The 12366-nt window shown below is 38.0% G+C and overlaps 1 protein-coding gene across 1 annotated transcript in view; it reads right to left on the bottom strand.

Annotated features, from left to right (window-relative positions):
- The window catches only part of Sema3a (semaphorin 3A), a 208621-nt gene that overhangs the window by 116782 nt on the left and 79473 nt on the right, over positions 1-12366 (bottom strand). The gene's annotated exons all lie outside the window — the stretch shown is intronic.

Raw genomic sequence — 12366 nt, 5'->3', positions numbered from 1 at the left:
TTCTTACTGTGTGAAGATTAGTAACTTCTTGAATCCCTTCTGAGTCTTCATTTTTCCCCAAAGGAAAGATGAAGAAATCTTTACATCTCAGGGTTATGAACATCAAATATTTTAATGTTGATAAAAGTTGTTCAATATATCAGGTCTGGTAGATACTGATACTACTAAGAAAAACAATCATCTTAGAAAGTCATTGTAACCAGAGGGAAACTGAATAAGTTAACTAGAAAGTTGTTAGGAACAACGTTCCTTTAATGTTTCCAAAATGCAGATATGCAACAAAGGTTAAAGATAGCATGTCAGTAAGTTTCACTTAAAAGTTCCTATTTATAGTGAGATATATAAATTCATTTTATAGATTTTTCCTGTTTTAGGAAGCTTTTTTGAACAGGATGAGTTTGCACTGTGTTCAAAGTGAATCTTGTATAACATGCTTTTCTACGGATTTCTAAGTTTGGAGTACTTATTTTTTTGTAATTGCCAGGGTAGGAGTTCCCAATATATTCGTATGTAATACCTTAGTGTTCTTGAATAACATGTATGGTCTTTATTCATATGCCATGGAGTAAATATTGACTATATAGAAGCTAGAAAAGGTTTGCCTTTTTATCACAAGAGAATTTGAAGCCTCTCTTCTCCCTAGAAAGTATGAGCTCTCACCGTCGCAGCTATCCTTCACTAATTTATGAAATCGAAGGATGTTTTAACTTCTTGTTTTCCTTTGAGAATCTCACAGTTGGCCCTGTGTCTCTCACCTGGTCTCAGTTTCGTTTTTTCAGTTGGTATTAGACCTTTGCCATAGTCTCAAAACGGATGTTTGGATTGTTCCCTTTCTCCCCTAATTTATGCCCCAGAAATATATTTCTGTTTGAATGGTGGGAATAGTATCACTCTCTTGGTAAAACCTCACAAAGCTCTCAATTTGTTTTCCTCAACTCAACCTTTAATGTAATTTCCAGCTTCCATACTTGAAATGTTCCATGGATCCTGTGCTATTCCCCCTTTTCCTGTTGACTGACGGATATTCCTGCCCCTGTTCTTTGAGCCACTGCTCACACTGCCTACACTATCTCCTACAACTATTCATATGCCATTCAGTGTTTTCAGATTCCAGTTTGAAGGTGCCAGCCCTTGCTTACTTCAGTTGTCTCTTTGTCCACACTTGTTGCCTGGTCCAAACTAGATTTGAAATACAAACATAAGAAAATTAAATTTGCCCCCCTATCATAAAACAGAATCAGTCATTTCAGTTCTTTGTTCTCCTGCATTCTGTAAGTCATGTGATTATGATGCAGGTTTTGAGTAGAGACAGAAACCATAACTGTTGCCTAGCATGCTGAATTTTGGTGCATTAAAATTACTCTAAGAATTTTAGCTTTCTCATTGGTAAAACATGATTAACTAGAGTATCAATTTCATCAAATTTTGGGATGAACTAGTAGTTGAAAGAGACAGCAAGCAATACATTGATTGCTTGATAAATCTTACTTTGGAGGAATATAATTATTATTTTTAATTATAATTTAATTTTAATTAAGCTGTGACTCTTGTATTATGAATGCTAATTAAGTTCCCTACCCCTACCCCCCTAAAAATACTGCTTGCATAAGAGCATCTGAGTGTAAATTCTGGATCCTACCCTCAGTTGTTTCTGATTGGTAAATAAAGATACCAACAGCCAATAGCTGGGGAGGACAGACAGAGACTGGATTTTAAGATTTCCTGGGCTTGGGTCTGGGAGGAAGAGGAAGGGAGAGACCACCATGCCAGGAGAGTGTGGGGAAGAAGAGAGACACCATGTCTGAGAAGAATCCAGGACAGAGAGGCAGAGACACCATGTCAAGGAGGTGGGAAAGCAGGGGCCAGAAAGTTGTTCAGCAGGATCCAGAGCAGCCAAGATAAAACATAGAATTATTAAACATGGAATTAACTACATTGAGGCTAGGCAGTGGCCAAGCTATTGTGCTGCTTAAGACATCTTAAAATATAAAGGCTGTGAATCTGTCTTTCATTTGGGAACCTAGTTCATTGGGGCAGGTAGCAACCCCACATTGAAATAATTAACATTAATTAGTTCTACATTAACCCATATTGAAGTTAGACTTTGATGTGTCTGCAGGGTCTGTATATTTGTAATCTTCCCCATTCCTCTTAGTATCTTACCTAGAATATATTTTCCATATTTTTATCTAGTTATAAATTGTTACTCATTCATTGTTATTCATGCTTTGTTATTCAGCCATGAGTGAAGTTTCAGATATGAATAGATCTACCCTCAATTACTTTCTACTATTCTTCCAAATCTAAGAAATAAAAGTTCCATGCCAGGGATCTATCTGATTTGCTTATCATGGTCATCTTTGAACTGTTCTCATTATCCCATGCTGCTCTCCTCCCCAGTCTCTGTTGGTCCTCCCTGCCTTGCTCTCCTGTGCTCAACTGCTATGTGGGCACAATAGTTGTCAGCTATTGAGCTTTCTACCCTTTTCATACCTTGTAGACTGGGCTATAGCTGCCAGCCACATTGGGTCCCCGGGGACTCCAAATCAGACTAGTCTAAACTGAGCTTAGTAAACATGAAGCTCAAGAAAAAGGAAGACCAAAGTGTGGATGCTTTGGTCATTCTTAGAAGGAGAACAAAATACTCACAGGAGCAAATATGGGGATAACGTGTAGAGCAGAGACTAAAGGAAAGGCCACTTAGAGACTGTCACATCTGGGGATTCAACCCATATACAGTTACCAAACCCATGCTGAAAGGAGGCTGATATTGTTGTCTCTTGAGAAGTCCTGCCATAGCCTTACAAATGCAGAGGCAGATGTTAGCAGCCAACCATTGGACTGAGCGCAGGATTCCTAATAGAGTAGTTAGAGAAAGGACTGAAGGAAGTGAAAGGGTTTGAAACCCCATAGGAAAAACACCATCAACCAACCAGACCCCCCAGAACTTCCAGGGACTAAGCCATCAACAAAGGAGTACACATGGCTCGAGCTGCATATGTAGCAGAGGATGGCCTTGTCAGGCATCAATGGGAGGAGAGGTCCTTGGTTCTATGAAGGCTGAATAGATGCCCCAGTTTAGGGGAGTCAAGTGTGGGGAGCTGGGAGTGGATGGGTGAGTGGAGGAGCACCCTTATAGAAGCAGGGGGAGGGAGGATGTGATAAGGGGTTTCTGGGGGCGGGGAACAGGGAAGAGGATAACATTTAAAATGCAAATAAAGAAAATATCCAATTAAAATCAAAGAAAATTATAAATGTTATAAATAAATAATACATGTAAACAATATTTTAAGTACTTTTATGTAATTAAAATATTATTAAAATGAATCCCATCTGCTTATTTTCACTCTCCTTGTGCATCTTAGGAGAAAAACCACTATGTCATCTTTTCCTAGACCAGCATAGCTTCTAACTACATCCAAAGTACTTATCCTTACAGGCTGTAGGTAAGTGCAGCTCTCATGGCACATCAGAGAAGCTTCCCTTTGCAGCAAATGGAGACAATCAACTCATCAAAATGCTGACAACAACTTATAATGGCGTGTCTATCCCCAAAGGCATCTACAAGACAGCATCTTCACCAAGGCTCAGGACATGCAATGCAAATGGGACTGAAAGGCTGTAACAGTCAAACAGCCCGGAAGCCTGCTGTAAGATACTGTGTCCTAGCAAGGAGAAAAGCTAAACTCCGGATAAAGGACCTAAAACGCTGCCTGAACAAGTATTAAACAATGACAATACCTGGAAAAGTAATTTTATTATTTAGTTATTTTTCTTTGGGGGTGGTGGTGGCAGGGAGTTTAGAGGTCTGGTGGGGTGGGGGTGGGGATGGAGATAGCCTCATGGAGACAGGGGTAGAGGTTGGGGGAAGATCTGAGATGTGATAGAGTCAGAGGGTAGAAAAGTAACTTTATTCACCTGATAGAACTGTCATGTCAGACACTTACTGCTTAGTAATCTCAGCCATTCTAGCTCTTTCTGATCTCTGGCTGGCTGCTTCAATTTAGCTGTTCTGGGTCACACTCCTCTCCAGCCTGACTGACTCAATTTCCCTTCTCTCAGCTTCTCACTGGATTGGTCTGCTTGGAAAAAACTGCCTCTGAATTTCATGAACAACTGCACTGACTACAGGAATGGACTGGAACTAAATGGACCTGTAGGAACTCAACTGAAATCAATATCATTCAACTGAACTACACTGAAGCCAGCTCAACTGAACACGCAGCATTGCCTGAACCCAACTGAATTACACTCCGTCAATTAGACTTCCCTTTTAAAAGTGGCTTCTTCCTTCTATAAACTCACTGTGCTTTCATTGTTTGTGATTAAAGGTATGTGCTAAGGATGTATTTGTACTCCAGCTAAAACATACTGTAATCCAGGAAATGTCTGCATTCCAGTTGGATCACATAGATCTAGAAGGTCTTTAGATATGACCTCTTACCAGAAAAGCCATGCTGACGCTGGACTAAAATTCTTTTATAAATACTAATACACATGCTAATTTAGAAAGTAGAAATCTCAATTGGTCCCACTCCTAGACAACAGTTATATCTAGGAAACTAAGGACTGCTGAAAGAGGGGGAATTGGGTCTTTCCCTCCCAGAAATGAGTTTCTAACTGGTTATCTAAAACCAAGCAGTTCATCCTGAAATATATACATATAGACACATACAGATACCTCATATATACACATTAATAATCAAAGAAAAAAAGGCCATGAATTTGAAAGGGATTGGGGAAGAAAATGGAAGGAAGGAAATGATATAATTATATCTTAATTACAAGTTAAAAATTAAAATTGCATATATGCTTGTATTATATTTCTACTGGAGATGGTTTTGAAAATTAATATAAGTATAGAAAGAACAGCATACAATCGAGAATCTCAGAACAAGAGTGCTAGTGCAATTTCTATCAACCAATAAATTCGAGTTATTGAAGTCAACTCATATAACTTATTTTAAATTAGTAATACAGGTCTCAGTCAGATAGCTAAGTGGATAAAGAAGTATATGATGCTCAAAGATGCAAACCCAATGACCTAAGCTCAATCTCTAGAATCCAGAAAAAGTAGTAGAAAATCAACTTTATAGTTATCACGTGAACTCCACATGTAGGCTGTGGCACAGAATTCATGCACACACACACACACGCACACACACACACACACACACACACACACACTCACACACACACACACAGAGTTATTATATTAGTAAAAATGCCAATGCAGGGGATAAGTGTCTACGCTTATTTAAAAGGAAACATCTTTATGTATCCTAAAAATTGTTCTTGTCTCATTTATATAAATCCAGATAATGTTTCATCCTGAAATATATTGGTTTGGTTTGGTTGTTTTTCTAGCCTTTTGTTAGCTGGCTCTAACTCTGCAAAGCAATGATTAGTGGCTATTAGATTGAGAAAGCTAGCCTGATTCCATGACAGACTTTAAATTGGCAGTTAAGGAGACTAGGTCTAAAAATTGGGCAAGCCCAGGCAAGTCAATTGCTAATAGGAAAAAACCCCAGGCTCCAGCCTTCATGCCCAGGTACTGGAATGCTCCAGTAACCTGGCCTGAAGCAAGAACAATGGGTCAGCAGCAGTTTCCAGACTTCCTCAGCTACTTCCTCAGTAACAGTTCCCATATCTCCCCAGCAAGTTTCCAGCTCCCACACTGGTAATTGAATGTCCACAGAGATGTACCCAACAGATTAACATAGAGATTACCTATCCCAGAATTCTCTAATGTGCTTTAAATCAAGCCGCAAGTTCACTTGGGTATTGCTATCTTGGTAATGGGGAGACTCCAGCATGCTGGACTTCAGCAGAATAAAACACTCTTTGCATTTACATACTATTTGGTCCAGGGTATCATTCTTTTTTTATCATTCTTTTTTTTTTTTTTTTTTTTTTTTTTTTTTTTTTTTTTTTTTTTTTTTTTTTTTTTTTTTTAGTTTTTCGAGTTTCTCTGTGTAGTCCTGGCTGTCCTGGAACTCACTTTATAGACCAGGCTGGCCTTGACTTTAGAAATCTGCCTGTCTCTGCCTCCCAAGTGCTGGGTATCATTCTTTGGTGAATCATGGACCCTTACAAGATAAAGCATTCACAATTAGGAAAAGAGTTGTAATGAAGTTATACATCATATATCTCAAGACAGAAGCCGACAACCATAAGATTCTGAGATTTGATTCCAAAAATCAAAGGCTAGTGTCCTCCCAATGAATGTGGGTGAAGAGATAATACCATTTTCCTTACAAAATCAAAACAAAACAAAACAAGAAAACACTACAAACGATCTTTCTAGAATGCCGTAGGGATTAACTTCTGATGGATATTTCCTAATAGTTGGTAAGTTTGTAAATATATAAATGTAATTTTCCTGCTTAAAATTAAACAACAGCTAACTGAGAAAAGGAATACACTGAACACACTGGCACTAGCAAAACTATGTGGCAAGATATTGCAATACTCTAGGTAAAGCAAAAGTCTTTTGCAATGCATATTTGAGCCCCACATAGCAACTGGGTCTAGAACCCTACACTCTCCTGTGCCAAGGAGGGTTTACGTTTCATCATTTTTGTTTTTGTCTTGTCTTTGGTTTTTATCCTGTTTAATCCCAGAAGTATAGTCTGACTTGACTTTGCCTTCTCTGTGGAAAACAACATGCATGTCATGAGTGTGATTCTGGTGATTTGAATCACAATGGCTCCTACCAGCTCATATTTCTAGATGTTTGGTCACCAGGAATGGCGTGGACTTATTGGAAGGAGTGTGTCCCTGGGGGTGGGTTTTGAGGTTCTTGCTCTTTCTGGGGCCTGCCTGCAGATCTGGGTGTAGGACACTCAGCTTCTCCAGAACCATGTCTATCTCTGTTCAGCCGTGCTTTCTGACAATAACAGACCACACCTCTAGAACTATACGAAGACCTCAGTTAAGTGCTTTCCTTCATGAGTTGCTGTGTTCCTGATGTTTCTTCACAGCAATAAAATGTGGTTTAAGGCAACAAGTCAGCCTTTGCCTCTCACTAGCCCAAGAAACTTATAAGAACCTGCTGGACTTACAACATCAAAGATTTCACACAAATGAAGACACCATGATTGAATCTTTTCTCATGGTTATGAGGTAATATTTCTCTTCAAAAAGTGATCTGCACAGTGCTAATTGAGATACTCTTATTTTTACCAGCTTGAACTGTTGCTTCTATCCTTGTGTCATTAAAATTCAACTTATTCTACTCAGTCTCTGCTCCTATTAAATTAGTCTTGTTGGTAGTATGTAAATGTCTTTTGGAGAAACACACAGTTGTGTTAAATTCTCTCCGGATATACAAAAGAGAAAGCCTTTCAGGTACAAATAGCAGATGGAGTTAATTTTGATTGGAGATGAAAATAGAAGTATTGTTTATTAAATAAAAACAAACCAAGGTCATTTGTAAGCACAATTCAATTATTTAAACCATTACAGAAGAAAAATAGATTCTATACAAGACTTAACTCTAATACAATGTAGCTCAGGTCAGCTGTGAACAGGAAAGACAAATCACCTCTGGTAGAAATAATGAACAGCTGGGAAGAAACTGAAGAAGATCTTTGACATATCTCATCAGGGTTTGCTTACTACAAGGCAAGGGTTCCTATGTGTGGTTTAAGAAATATGGAATTTGCAAGACACATGAAACTCAAGAAGAAGGAAGTCCAAAATGTGGATACTCCGTTCCTTCTTAGAATGGGGAACAAAATACCCATGGAAGGAGTTACAGAGACAAAGTTTGGAACTGAGAAAGAAGGACCATCCAGAGACTGCCCCACCTGGGGATTCATCCCATACACAATCACCAAACCCAGACACTATTGCATATGTCAGCAAGATTTTGCTGAAGGGACCCCGATATAGCTATCTCTTGTGAGGCTATGCCAGTGCCTGGCAAATACAGAAGTGGATGCTCACAGTCAGTTATTGAATGGAACACACGGCCCCTAAAGAAGGAGCTAGAGAAAATAACCAAGGAGCTGAAGGGGTCTGCAACCCTGTAGGTGGAACAACAATATGAACTAACCAGTACCCCACAGACCTGTGTCTCTAGTTACATATGTAGCAGAAGGTGACCTAGTTGGCTATCAATGGGAGGAGAGGCCCTTGGTCTTGGGAAGATCATATGCCCCAATATAGGGGAATGCCAGGGGGGAGGGTATAGGGGACTTTTGGGATAACATTTCAAATGTAAATGAAGAAAATATCTAATAAAAATAATAAAAAATGAAACATGGAAAAGTGTTACGAAAACAATTTACCATTAGTTTACTCATGCTTATTAGAAATAAATCTGTGCTTCAATAGACCAGACATAATAATAAATGAGAAAGATAACAGAAGCAGAAAGGATTGGAAATCAATTAACTGACAGAGCCCTACCTGATATTTAAACAACGTCTATGCCACAGACTTTCATATAAAACAAATTCCCCTTCATAACAAAAGGAGAAACCAGACAATTTTAGTTCCTGGAGAGATACATTGGCTGTCATTGCAAAAGTGACCTGAGAGATAGCCATTAAGCCTCATTGCTTTTCTTAATGTCCCCTTGGTTGTATCATAAATTGAGACCATGACATTATGAGAGTATTTATAGAGTTAATACTATCCAGCAGACATCTGGGTCCACCTTTCTTTAGGATTCCTGCCAGTACATAGAAGAGACCCATTTGGAATTTAAGATTATATCCAGAGACTTCTTCGAAAGGCTATACTCCTTCTAAATTATACATATTTTTATTAACAAATGTAAATTTGAAGGGGAAATACCATATACTATAAGCCATTTGGGAATAGCCAGCCTCTAAAGGGATGACTCACATTTTGAATGGCAGAGATCCTGGAACTACAGCTCCAAGCTCATCTGTGCACTTGTCTGACTCACTCCTTCTGTGAACTCTGCAGGCGTTTTATGACAAACGTACACATGTGTATCAGGCATGTGACCTTGTTGGCAGTTATCTGCTGTGTCAAGGGCTATTGGCAGATGCCCAAGAATTGATTGACACATATCTTACAGAACTGGAGTTAATTAATATGTCTACCAATTCCCAAATGTACCACAGGAAACAGAAAATCTGTTTAATACAGCAATCAGTGACATACTGTGTGTGGTCAAAAGGCATTCACTAGACAGGAAAACTAGATTTTTGGAAGACACTATTCAAGAGTGAATATATAGGTATCAAAATGCTAGAAAAGAAAAGACTATTTTTATAACCACAAGGCTAAACTTTGTTTTATTTTGCATATTGATTTTTCATTAGAAATACTAAGTGATATTTTTTCCTATGAAATTCAAAATTATTAAATGATGATTAGGGCCTTGCATTTTTTTTAAAAGTAGTGTTTTACTTCCAGGGCATTCATCACAAAGATGTTTAGTCCATATTCAGTTTTCTAATATAGAAGTGTCTACAAGCTTAGAAACTAGGAATAAGGCAGTCGGTACTTTTAGGGACATGTACTGAAAAACAAAAGTCAACTTTGGCAGTGTTGCTAACAGTCCTCACAAATGTTAAAAGTGAAGATTATATCCTTTTCATAAAATATAAGTATTTGTAGTCTAAAAAACTCTGAATAAAATTATTTCATTTTTTTTCTCTTTTTAATTGTAGGACATCTATCAGGAAAATGTACATGTAATTCCTAGCTTAAAGTTTATGAGGAGAAATTATGTAACTAAAGAAAAAGAGGCTATAAATTTGAAAGAGAATTGAGGGTTTGGGTGGGAGACATGGGTTTGGAGAGAGGAATGAGAAGAGACAGAAGATGTAATTATAGTGTAATCTTATAAAACATAAATGTTATTTTAAAGACACTTTTGATGATGGTATTTTCAAACTCCATGTGTGTGTGAATATTAATTCAACATTCCCAGCCTCTCTCCTGGTGCCTCTCTTATTTTTTTCCTTTTCCAGGCTTTCCATTAGTGTCATTTTTTTTTCTAACAGTATAAAGTGCACATTGTCTCTTTTTCTCAACTTCATAAATAGCAAAATTGGTTAAAGCCAAGGGTAGCATTTTAAGTAATAGTATAGATCAATTTAAAGCAGATTGTCTCAGAAGGCAGCTTAAGCATTGAAAATTAAATTTGATGTAGTCTAGACAAGCTCTCCTGATAATATCTTTTCCAGAATTTCCTAGATTGCCTGTCTAGACTGCTCCAAATTCCCCAGGTAATTGCATAATCATCTTCTTTCTGACCTCCTACTCTGGAATGGTATTTCATAATTTATAGTTTTCATGCAAATCAAAATCACTGAGCTTCTTAATTTGGACCCGTTCGAAACTCTGAGTTTCTTGGGAAAAATACTTGTACCTCAATATGTCATCTCAAAGGAGCTCACATAGGAAGCTAGGTTTGTTTACTATTTCAGTGGAGGGGAGCCTGAGTAATGGCCTGTAGCCCTTCACTGCCCTACGAGCCCACACTAAGAGCAGCAAAGCTTAGTTTACTTGAAAGATAGTATGTATTAATAACAGGAAGCTAAATTATAGAAGGGGTGGGGACATCATCATAGGAAAAAATGATAAAAATCTATGCAGATGCATAGAATTTTAGCATAAGTAGATACCAAAGTAATGGAAGTCTCAGCTTTTAGAAAGGGAAGATTTAAGATGAGTACAGAAAAGCCATATAAGGGAAGTCTAGTGACATTATTTATAATCACAGATGAGGAGGCAAGTAAATACCAGGTAAGGTGGCAATAATGAATGAGACAAACTGTCAAGGCTTTCAACCTGAGACACATTTATAATTTCAAGTATTAGCTGCTTGTTTTTTTTTTTTTTTTTTTTTTTTTTAGCAAGGATGACCTATCAGATCTCAAATATCTTCATTCCAATTTTACATTAGACACAGATATAGGGAAATAAGCCCCTGGCTCTACATGGAGTAACTAAGGTTAAGTAACGGAAGATGACGGAAGTAAATCCTGAGACCAGAAGAATGCTATGCTTTCACAATGAGACAAGAAGTTTCAAGTTTGTATAGCACTAAATGTTAGGAGTGTGGAAGGCGATTTGAGGTGATGAGTTAGCATAACTCTCATTTAACATATGTGGATCCGTAGGCAAGGATGATTTTATTCTTTTTTACACATTATGAGCAGAGTCTACGAGATGTTAAATAATTTTCCCACGGCTTCAAAAGCTGATGCTTTGTGACTTGAGATCTGCAGCCTATTGTGACACCACCATCCATGGTTTTCTGTGCCTCTGGGGAAGGAGATTCCTGAAAGTGCTACTACATCCTTGTGTGCTGCCCATCAGCAACATTATGAATCCAGGTACAAAATGTTCACCACAGTGAGTCCAGCTTTTATTGAAGTCAGAAGTTTTACATTTGGGATGGTAGCGCAGGAGTGGTTATTTAATCAGAATTGACTAAAACCACCATCTCTATTCTCTCCAGGGTCCTGCATATGAACTAATTTCTATTTTCCTCAGAGTGAAACAGAAAACTTAAAGAGGACTCATTTCCTAAAAGGTCCCATCATGATGACACATCTTGTCCACACTAAAAAGTATTTCACACATACTTGTGAGGATGAGGAGAAGGAAGGATATAAGGGCACAAGCATGTAATTTACATATACACGAATGAGTCCTCAGGGGGTCTCATCAGGGAAGCAACAGCCCCCGAAACCACACTACCAAGTAAGTGGCTAGAGCATTGGAAACACACAGACACGTTGTCACGTATATGGAAGATAAAGCATGAAATGTTTGGCTTTCTTGTCTTTGGAATCAACACAACACATTCCTATCTCACAGGACACCTTAAGAAAAAGCAGCCCTAATCTGGATGGAGCTAAAGATATAAGTGGCTGACATGTAAATTCAGTCTTATCTTTAGGATTCCAGATAGATTCTGTGAACAAACTCTTGAGTTGCTGAGCATTACTGAATTCCAATTTGGAAGTCAGTTCTGTAACAGATCACTCTCTCAGCCCGAGAATGCTCTTGTTCTGTAGACTAGCCAGAGCTAACAACAGTGTTTATAACTGAGGCGGCTGAGGTGTACAGCTCAATGCACTGCTTTCAATAGGAGCAATGTCTCCTCCTCGTATTAAATCTGATTTAAATTTACTTAACTATAATTCTCTCACCAAAGTTTCTCTCAACAACATCTTTCAGTAGAGCAAAATGTATTTCATTCTTTTCCATGCTAGTAGTATAATAATCAGAAATATAAAGGTAAAAACCTAACAAAGCAAGAACCGGAGTGTGAGATTCCCATCTTGGAACCCATTTATAGAGAGTATCCATCTTAATTCTCTGACAGAAAATAACAACAAAAATAAAACAAAGCAAACAAGCAAAGAC

This window comes from Mus pahari, chromosome 2, assembly GCF_900095145.1.
Source record: "Mus pahari chromosome 2, PAHARI_EIJ_v1.1, whole genome shotgun sequence".
Lineage (NCBI taxonomy): Eukaryota > Metazoa > Chordata > Mammalia > Rodentia > Muridae > Mus > Mus pahari.
The sequence above is the reverse complement of the archived record's forward strand: the minus strand, read 5'-3'. Positions and strand labels throughout refer to the sequence as shown.